This window comes from Leptonychotes weddellii, chromosome 3 (assembly GCF_054177405.1).
Source record: "Leptonychotes weddellii isolate Sample4059 chromosome 3, ASM5417740v2, whole genome shotgun sequence".
NCBI classification, from domain to species: domain Eukaryota; kingdom Metazoa; phylum Chordata; class Mammalia; order Carnivora; family Phocidae; genus Leptonychotes; species Leptonychotes weddellii.
The window spans coordinates 157,180,377-157,189,303 of record NC_138371.1 but is presented as its reverse complement, the minus strand read 5'-3'; the positions used below and the strand labels follow the sequence as shown (position 1 = coordinate 157,189,303).

Below are 8,927 nucleotides of genomic sequence, written 5' to 3'. Positions count from 1 at the left end.
TGGATGACTGGCAATAAAATATGAGATTAATGTCCTAGTTATTACTTGATATATATTATAGGAAAAAATCTTTTGGTTGAGAGAAGATTTATTTGTATTGTCACAATAGAAAGTAATAAAACTAAAGAAATGTCTAGACTATTCAAAGTTCTGTGATCCCTTGTGTTAGTAAGATGCTAGGTTTTCTTATGGGAAGACCCTACAACACTGAGAAATACAAACTGTAATTATGCTTCCAAGGCTATCTCTAAAGGAACTGAGACCATTTATAAAGATGACAGAGTACTAGAAAATGGGAATTTTGGGGGACTTTTGAGGATATATATAGACATTAACTTTAATATAATGCAAATTCCTGAGGACCACAAACAATACTCTGTCTACGGTGGTGAGAAGATAAATGGAAATTGTGACACAAGGCCATCTCACAGTGTGATAGCATGTTTGTAGCCCTACCCTGTATTTATTTTATCAGTTCTTAAATGCATAATTGGAATAAGCATAATCTATACTATATCAGAGGCTCAATTTTGGCAGGTATGCCTTACATTTTCTTTTCCATAATCATAATAGGCATAAGCCAAAATCCCAACATTGGATCCTGGACTTATGGATTGAGAGGCACTTTTATTTACTATACATTCTGCCCAAACTCAATTTACACCTACTGGCCAGATGTGACTATTGCATCCCTTTCACTTAGAAAAGTGTCCAGATGTGCACAATATATGAAAATGTTCATCCTCGTTTTTAGAGTATGACTAGTACTATAAATTACTCTTACCAGGATGATAAACCAAATGAATAGTTTTATCTTAGGGAACTGCAGAAATCAGTGCCACAATTAAAGACTTGGAAGATGGAGAGATGAAGATTCCCGTCATACCCCCATTTACTTGGCTGTATTTCTTATGTAAAAGGAAGATGAAATCCAACACTAAGTTATGGATTACAGTCTTAATCAGATGGCTCTTCCACTTGTAAATGCTTTTCTTGCATTATCTCACCCGGAACAAATTTTACCCAGCACGGGGTTTGCAGCTATTGATCTGACAAATGCTTCCTCTCCTTTTTTTTTTTTTTAAAGATTTTATTTATTTATTTGAGAGAGAGAATGAGAGAGAGAGAGAGAGAGAGAGCATGAGAGGGGGAGGGTCAGAGGGAGAAGCAGACTCCCTGCCGAGCAGGGAGCCCGATGTGGGACTCGATCCCGGGACTCCAGGATCATGACCTGAGCCGAAGGCAGTCGCTTAACCAACTGAGCCACCCAGGCGCCCCTGCTTCCTCTCCTTTATGTGAATTTAAAGGTACCACCACAAATTGTTTGCTATCATCTGGCTGGGATGACAGTGCAATTTCATGGTCTTGCCTCAGGATCATGCCAACCGTCCTATTTCCGCCATAATCTCTCCAGTGCTATTTGATGTCTAACCTATGGATTTATGTCAGTCTCTAATAATGTAAATAAAAGCTTACTTCTATTTATATATTTATCTCATTGTGGGCCAATAACAAATAGTTTTCAAATCAGCCCTAGACCATGGGAATTTACTTTTAGTACCACTGATCAAGTTTACCAAGATCTTAATTATAACCCATGGACAATCACAGTGGCCAATTAAATTCATAATGTCACGCTAATTGTACCTAATTATAACAAAACAAAAGAAAACTAGCAAGTCTATAAGATTAATGTGTCTTAGCAATGGTATGCATCTCAGATAATGGGAGAGAAATCCATTAATAATATGTGTCATGCATGAATCCACAACCTTGGTGAAATTTCTCTCCAGAGGTCTTGACCCTCCAAAATAAAAGATGTTTTTTTAATATCTTACACTGACTTTGACCAAAAAAACAGGAATAATTCTTAATGGGGCTTTTGCAATTTTAGAGGCAATATAAGTCATATATGAAAGTGTTTCTATGGCTCACTAATGAGGTAACCATAAAGTTGTCATTTTGAGTAGGGCTCAGAGCAAGAGAAGGCTTTGCAGCAATTTCAGTCTGCTATGAAAACTGTTCTGCTATTTTTGCCTCATGGCCAAACGATCTAAATATAATCTATGTATCCTTGACATGTAGAATATTGTATAGAGCCACCATAAAGCCTTAATAAGGGAATCACTAAACCAACTTCCAGAGTTTGGGGAAAAGTCCATAGTTCTTCCTCTAGTTGTGAGAAACAGGTCTTCTCATTATTAGAATAGTAAATTATGAATATCATAGAATCAAATAAACTTCTGATTATTATTTGGATTCTATCTGATCCAACATGTCATAAAATCATCCAAGTTACAAGAGTAACCCATCCTCAATTGAAAATGTATGCACATGGTCAGGATTGAATAGGTCTTTACGATAAAAATGAATTCCAGATGCATATGTCTCAGGTTCTCAGTGCACCTGATCTTGCTACATATCCCCCTTACCTCATTCCACAACAATGGACCCATGGACAGTTTCCCAACACCAGTGGATTTAGGTAGGAAAAAAAAATGGTTTAGATCGTGTTAACTGATATGCGGGCATCAATGGAAATGATTGGTGCAGCATTAACATTCTAATTGAAAGTCTTCCTGATACGCAGTAGTGAAAGGAAACACCTCTTTAGGCAGAACTCTGAGTACTGCATCTGATTGTCCCGTTTTAACTGAAAATATCACTCAATCACAGTGGTGCAAGAGCAATGTTCAAAAGTTTGACCAGGTGTTTAGAATCTTAGAAAGACTGGGACTGGAAAATTATTGACTTGAAGGTCCAGAAAAGAGTATGTATATGGATGGACTTCTCAAAGGGTACAGATGATGCGAAGATACTTGTGTCTATTTGAATGTTTACCAAATAATATACACTGCAGAGTCAGCTCTTAATAATCTGATGGACAGTATTTTATGACCTATGGATATCAGTCATTCTCTTTAGTCTGCTGTATGTACAATGCACGCAGGGACAAAGTGGTCATGACATTAGCCATTTAGAGGCTAAGCATGAGCTCAGCAATGTGAACTTTTCCTTGCTAAGTCTGGTCTGACTACTGCAATTTCTGATGGGCAAACCTGTCAAAACAGAGATCATTTCTCGAAATCCATTGGAACTGAATTTCTCTCCAAAAAGAGAAAATAAAAATGAGAGAAACTAAAAATGCCTGAGCTAGGTCAAATTTTTAGCTGGACCTTCCTATCGTTGGTCCTTGAGCTTTGCGAGATGCAATTAAGGTTATGTAATTATGTGTCTTCCTGAAAAAGATTGAAAAATACATTTTAAGTGTATCAGTCAGGGTCAACTCAGTAAATTGGAAATTGCATGAGGCAACTGAAAGAATTTAATATAATAATTTGGCTACACAGAGGAATTATAGTCTACTATAATTCTACCACTTGATCCTTGAATCCAAGCATCCTTGTTGCACCATAAAATATTAGAAACATCTATCCAGTATGTAGCACTTCGACCTAACAGAATATTCTATCACCATATTACACCAGTCCATAGGCATGAGCACAGTGCTGCATCTTTTGCTGTGAAACGTTCCTTCAAGAGCAATGCTGAGTTGCATACCATGACTCTGGATAAAGCATTCCCTAAATCTACAGATGATGGTATTAACACAGTCATTTAAAGTACGAAGGTAAATCCGTATTACAGTGAAGGCAGATGATTGCCTACTCGAGGAAGGGGTCCAATGTCATTTTCTGCTTTCAGGTGATTGGTTGCTCTCCCTGGGGAAAGGGTACTTTATCAGGGGCTTTCTCTCCACTGACCTGTATTAAGAAGAGACTCCTTTCCACCAGTGACAGTTATTCTTTTGTGGTGTGTATATGAAGAGGGAGATATTATCTCCTTAGGAGTTATCTAAAAATGCAGCATCACTAAAACTATTTCTTTAACCAATTCAACCAAATGTAGCAAGGAATAATAATAATAAAAAAGATACAGAGGTAGTCTAGATTAAAAGAGACTTCACACTTAATCTAATGCAATGTAACAGGCCTTATTCGAATTCCAAATCTAACAAAATAAAATGTAAATGTGAACAAGGACTAGACATGATAATATAAAGGACTTATGTTAATAGCGTGATGATTTCTTAAGTTTGTATGTGATACAAACTAATAATTGGTTGGAAGAGGCTAAATGGAATAAAATTAACACTTATTGAAGCTGAGGTTTGGATTGATCAGTCATCATATTATTCTCTCCCTTTTTAATATCTTTAAAATTTCCATAATGAAAAGTTTTTAAAGAATAAAAAATTAAGTTTCTTTGTTGCCCCACCTTTTTAAGTAAAAAATTTACCATTCTGACTTCTACATATTTGAGGGAAAAATACTTTCTAATTTCCTTGTACAACCCAAGACACTAGTTGTATTAGTTTGAGAACTATCAGAGGAAATAATTTCTTTAAGATTTGGTTTCACCATTTCAGTTCAGACATGTTTAAAACCAACTCTAATAAAATATGGCAGAAAAAGAAACAAAGTTGTCAGAAAGTACTAACAGTAATTCTGTCCGGACAGAAACAAAATAAAAACCAGAAGGCTTCCTGGTAACTCTTGAGGGCTTTGCTATCAGATAGTCTAAGTAATAGTCATTCCATAGAAAGAGCCCACTTCTTTTTTGTTTAACAAAATTATATTACATTGTTTATAGATTGTATCAGAATTACCGTAAAGGGTTATGAGTAGATTTTCCAGAATGACATTTTAAATACAGCATGATTGATTCTTTGGTTCATTCTCCCAAACATTTTTATTGCTGACAAAAGCTTCTCGGAAAATGCTACAGTTCAATCACAACAAAAAACACATGTATGTATGTGTTTTCAATTGTCTACATGTATTTCGTATAAAAACCTTATCAATCTGACTAGGGTTATTGTTTGTTTAAATGATTAATATATTCCATGTTCATATCCTTCATAAGGAGAAATGAGAAACTCCATTACATCATAATCTTGCTCTGTAACTACTTCCCTGATATGATTTTTAAAATGTCTTTCTTAATTGACTTACTGTAAAAAAAAAAAAAGCAAAGAAAACCAGTTTGGCAAATTGTGTTCCCTATGTCTTTATAAAAAGTACAACGTATTCACCTTGTGCTTTCTCTTTACTTGAACATATTTCTCATCATAAAAAAAGACATATGGAGCTTTCTCTTCTTAAATAGTTTCTAAAACTGAGACTGCATTTGAAATTGAGAATGGTAAACGTTCAGCAGCAACTGCTTACATAATCTGTATTTCTTTAGATTATTTTGTATTGATTTCCTGTTTATGACTTTGCTTTAATAATAATGAGCAATATTCTTAGATCTATCCAGATTTGGTTGGCTTAAACATGCTCGGGAGATCCACCCAGGAATTTGTGGGTAATATAATTTGACTCAATTTCTGATGAGATCACACTTGTGTGAAGGGCTCTCCTATTTTTGTAAAATTATTTTTCCTGAATAAGTAAATAAATAACTAAATCACCACTATCTTGAACCCTCAAATATGATTTTTCTCTCTCTCCTGGCTCTCCTTGGTATCCAGTTACACCTTTGATAATCCAATAGCAGGTTTAAGAAAATATGATTGTGCTGGTAGAACACAACACAAAACTACTGAATTTGTTTAAACAAACTGTCAGCTATTAACATAATTATTTTGTTTAACTGAATCAAACTGTGTAGTCAAAACGATGACTGCCTCTGGTAGGCTTTTGTCCATGTAACTGATACCTTATTCTGCATTCCATACAGTGACTTCTCTTAGCAAATATTGTTTCACCTGCTGGGTATCTCAACTCAGGTTTCATCAGATTCTTTTGAATTCTGATTCAACATTGCCTTTTTAACATTCTGACATAAACTAAAATGCTAAGTATTATTGAAAGTCAAAAAATTTTTTTAACACAGCACAAAAAAACTAATTTCTGAGTACTTTATCTAAATATTGAGTCCTCCAGTAGCTGTTCAAAATAAACCTTGAAAGTTCTGACAGGAAAAGCGAATCGATAAGTGGTGGATGGCCTCTATGAAAAATTCTCCCAGTGGTGGTCTGTTCCTTGTATTTGAAGCCCTGTCAGTTTTTATTTCTCAGTGGTATTATCTTCTGCTTAAATGTTTCTTATGTAAAAAGTAGAAGAGTAAATTAAATTAAAAAAAGATATTATGCTCAATAAAATAAAACCCAGTTAACGCTAAGATCTTACAACAAATAAGTGTCAATCTTCAGAAATATAAGGTCAAATGTGCTGTTTTGCCCTGAAAACTACAAGATTACATCAAATATGTTATTTGTATCCTTTAAGTCCTACCCAGAATAATCAAAATGTATGTGAATTGCCACCTATCATAAAAAATGTCTTCAGTACTTTTGTGTATTCTGTTTCAGCAAAGCACCTACACAGCATCAATTTTTTATTAGGTTTTTAATTTTAATTCCAGTATTGTTAACATACAGTGTTATATTAGTTTCAGGGATACAATATAGTGAGTACTTTGATGCATAATGATTCCATAAAGTCCTTTTGGAGGAGGTATTTTCTCAAGAATATTTAAGTTTTTTTTTTTTAAGATTTTATTTATTTATTTGACAGAGAGAGAGCATGCACAAGTCGGGGGCGGGGAGAACGAGAGAAGCAAGCTCCCTCCTGAGCAGGGAGCCTGACATCAGGCTTGATCCCAGGACTCTGGGATTATGACCTTAGCTGAAGGCAGATGCTTAAACCACTGAGCCACCCAGGCACCCCATTTATGTTTTGGGTTTTTTTTTTTAACATTATGAGCAACATTTTTTTAACTAGGTCTTAAGTTGAATTAAAACATGTTTTCTCATTATTTCTTGAGCATTACTAGATAGGGGGAAATCAGTTCAGAAGAAGAAAACCAATTGTGAGATGCAAGATGCGAGATGGACAGCCACGCTGAGTAATCACAGCCAAATTGGGCTTACTTACCACCTTTGAAGGTTCATGATGTAAGTATGTGAACCAGAGTAATTACAGATCACTTTGTTACCTTCATTTTTTATTTTTTTAAAGATTTTATTTATTTATTTGAGAGAGAGAGAATGAGAGAGAGCACATGAGAGGGGGGAGGGTCAGAGGGAGAAGCAGGGAGCCCGATGAGGGACTCGATCCAGGGACTCCAGGATCATGACCTGAGCCGAAGGCAGTCGCTTAACCAACTGAGCCACCCAGGTGCCCAGATCACTTTGTATAATAGACCTTCAAATTACTTGCAAAAGCTTAAATTAAGAATAGTAAACTTTAAACTACCGCCTTAAATAAAACTTACCAAAAACACAGTAAAAGCATTTACAGTATTTTTTTACTATAACTTTTTTTAAACTAGGTTAAACAGAGGTTGTTTGATCCCTTTTATTGTTTCAAGTGACTTCAGCAAATATAAAGCAAAGCCTCTCAGTGGCTTGACAGTGCGGCTGTTGGTGTTTGGGAGGAGGTATTCAGGGACACAGATACCTCTATCTCAGGGCTCTACAGAAGGGAAAATATTGGGAGAGCTGAGCCCTAGACTCAGACTAGAAAGGGTACATATCACTTCTACCCACACCCCATTACCTACTCTCATGGCCACACTATTCTGCAAGGGAAACTGGGGGCTTTAATCCAGCATTGTAGCTTGGAAGAAGAACAAATCTTTTTAATTATTATTCAGAAGTCTCTACCACCCCCACCAGAGCAGAACTTTCTAAGAAAAGGTTTGGTGAGACACGTGCAGACGTAGAGAAGCAATTATATTGAACAGAATTCTGAATTCAATATTGTTTCCTCCTATGCAGACAGGAAGTCTAAAGCACACATTAATTTTGCACTGACCTTGTTTGTATGCTTACAAAATCAAATGATAATAAAATATAATTAAAAACTTAAAAACTTGACATTTTAACATTTTCAAATGAATGATTCCAATCAATAACATATGTTCTTCTGGAATATACTTCCATCTTGTTTTCCTGTCACATGTTAGAATCTCAAAGATAGTACTGTATAATAAAATTAGTGAGCAGAATATATATATATATATATATATATATATATATAATACAAATATATATATAATACAAATATATATATATATATTATATAAAATAAGCACATTATGAAGGGTAATAGATCATTTACCCCTTAGTGGTTTTTTTTACATAGATTAAAGGTTACAGCTGTGCTTAGAACAGCAGTTTTTACTCTCTTCTCCCTCTCTTATCAAGGATAGATACGACCTATATCACCCTGGCTTTCATAGAGGGGAACCTATATTTTTGCTTAATTGCTTATTATAATTCCAGTTCAGGGCTAACTGAATTTCTAGTTTAAATAATCATTTCATCCTGTTTCATTTTAAATTATAAAATTACACTTACAGAAAAAATAACAAAATTGCAAAACGAGACTATTTCTGAATCAGTATTACCTTGGGCTAATATCTGACTATAAGTCTCATGAACCATGTCTGTGAAACCAAGAATTTAATATCACTGCAAAATACATATGACAAACTCAATTTACTATTTCAAAGCAAAGGTTTCCCCCCACCCCTTTTTGGGAGGAGGCTACTATCCCACTAGATTCAGCATATATTGCCAACTAAGTTAGACCTAGATTTTTCATATAGTTACTACAATAAATCGTAAGAGTTCATTCTGAGACATGGATATCCTGCTGAGCTAGGTAGGACCTCTGTAGAGGAGTTTAACTTAATGCTGCTTTTCGTGGCATATCTCTATTTGCAAAGTGATAAAAGAGCAGAACTTGTAGTTGGTAATTAATAAGTTCCCACTAAAGTTACATATCATTATTGGCTCAGTAATTCAATTATTAATGTTTCAGCCAGGTTTTGGGCAGAAAAACAGAAAGCAGTCTAGATGTTTTAATCAGAGGGAATGGGAATAGCAAATCCACTGCAAAATTGTTAGAACA

At 35.0% G+C, this 8,927-nt stretch overlaps 1 long non-coding RNA gene across 1 annotated transcript in view; it reads right to left on the bottom strand.

The window, feature by feature from the left end:
* Positions 1 to 1,069: 1,069 nt before the first annotated feature.
* LOC145720824 (uncharacterized) overlaps positions 1,070 to 8,927 on the bottom strand; it is a 243,529-nt gene continuing 235,671 nt past the window's right edge. Inside the window, exon 2 of the long non-coding RNA XR_014144032.1 lies at positions 1,070 to 1,216. This is a non-coding gene — a long non-coding RNA (uncharacterized LOC145720824). The remainder of the gene's footprint in view (positions 1,217 to 8,927) is intronic.